The sequence below is a fragment of the Giraffa tippelskirchi genome, chromosome 1, assembly GCF_054371585.1.
Source record: "Giraffa tippelskirchi isolate mGirTip1 chromosome 1, T2T-mGirTip1v1.2.pri, whole genome shotgun sequence".
Classification (NCBI taxonomy): domain Eukaryota; kingdom Metazoa; phylum Chordata; class Mammalia; order Artiodactyla; family Giraffidae; genus Giraffa; species Giraffa tippelskirchi.
In genome coordinates, this window is record NC_137275.1 from 94,635,773 (window position 1) to 94,637,544 (window position 1,772).

Here is a 1,772-nt window from a genome sequence, read left to right on the forward strand (position 1 = left end):
GATGAGGCCTCACCACAACTCTGTTTTGCTGGTATTATCCCGGCTTGCTGTTCAGTCGTTAAGTCATGTCCAGCTCTTTGTGACCCCATGGACCGTAGCCCACCAGGCTCTTCTGTCCATGAGATTTCAGGCAAGAATACTGGAGTGGATTGCCATTTCCTTCTCCAAGGGGTCTTCCTGACCCAGGGACCAAACCTGCATCTCCTGCATTGCAGGTGGATTCTTTACCACTGAGCCACCAGGGAAGCCCTGTTATCCCTGCTGGGTGCCCATTAAACCAGGATGGGCGTTGCATCCCCAGGAGGCGTGTGGGATTTGGTGTGCACAACCATGGGCAGGCACCTGTTAGTTCCCCACTCACAGGTCATTAGAAGAAACTGGGGTTCAGAAAGGTTAAGGAACTACCCAAGATCATATGCTGATGAAATGTGAAGCTTGTGGATCTCGATTCCGAAGCTAACATGTTTTTCCACATAACTTGCTATACCATACTGCCTCCACTCCACAGTCCCATCAATTTTTTCTCATCAATCCCTTCAGCTATTTTCTGCTCCTTTTTTCTAGCTATATAGGTCTTGCCCTGAAATCCTGAGAAATAAGAGACTAGTAAAATCTGCTCCAACTAAAGATCAAACTTACAACCCAGGTTTTTCCGCACATACCTATTAAGGCATAAATGTCATTCTGTTTAATATAACAAGAGAAGAGGAGATTTTGAAAGTTATTCTTTGCTCAATACAATGTGGGAGAAACTTGTTCAACCAATGCCCTCTCAACCTACGTCCTTCTGGTGCTAAAACAGTTCTGGGTTAAAGTTAATCATTCTGCTTAGTGGCTTATCTAATCCATTTCAAAAATTATTCAGTCTTTACTTATATAAGCATTACAAGCCCATCACCAAGTTGAAGATGCACTAACCTCCTGCTTAGAACTTTACCATCTGAAACTGTGACCCAAAACATTTCTAAACTGACTTAGCAACACCCCCCTTCTCATTGGATCTTTTTACTCTGCCCCAGGATTTCTCACTTTCTCTAAATAAAATACCCATCCCTATATATCATAATGCTACTCATCTTTTTAAGTCTCAATATAAATTCAACCTTCCCCATGAAGTCTTTGACCATCCAGTGCCCACCATTACCCTTCTGGATGTAATGTAACAAGCCCTCATTCCTAATGGCTCTGAGGTTCTGTAGCATCCCTCGTGATTTTTCTATACCCCAGCCAGAGTTGGGATGCAGGTAGAAACAAGGAACTTACTAATAGAAAATAAAGGTGTTTGCTTCAGCAGCACATGTACTAAAACTGGAACAATACAGAGAAGATAAGCATGGCCCCTGCTAAGTGAATTTATTTACAAAACAGGAGTAGAGTCATGGATGTGGGAAACAAACTTACGGTTATTACCAGAGGATGAGGGGGGAGGGATAAATTGGGAGATGGAAGATTGGGACTGACATATACACATATAAAATTAAAAGACACTTGCTCCCTAGAAGAAAAGCTAGACAGCACATTAAAAAGCAGAGACATCACTTTGCCAACAAAGGTCCATAAAAGTCAAAGCTATGGTTTTTCCAGTACTCATGTATGGATGTGAGAATTGGACCATAAAGAAGGCTAAGTGCCAAAGAATTGATGCTTTCAAACTTTGGTGCTGGAGAAGACTCTTAAGAGTCCCTTGGACAGCAAAGAGATCAAACCAATCAATCCTAAAGGAAATAAACCTTGAATATTCACTGGAAGGACTGATGCTAAAGCTGAAGCTC

General features: G+C 42.2%; 1 non-coding gene across 1 annotated transcript; it reads left to right on the plus strand.

Annotated features, from left to right (window-relative positions):
- The first annotated feature begins 1,278 nt into the window (after positions 1 to 1,278).
- Positions 1,279 to 1,386, plus strand: LOC145521740 (U6 spliceosomal RNA). The gene has a single exon (XR_014065647.1). It is a non-coding gene; the product is annotated as a U6 spliceosomal RNA (small nuclear RNA).
- Positions 1,387 to 1,772: the final 386 nt, after the last annotated feature.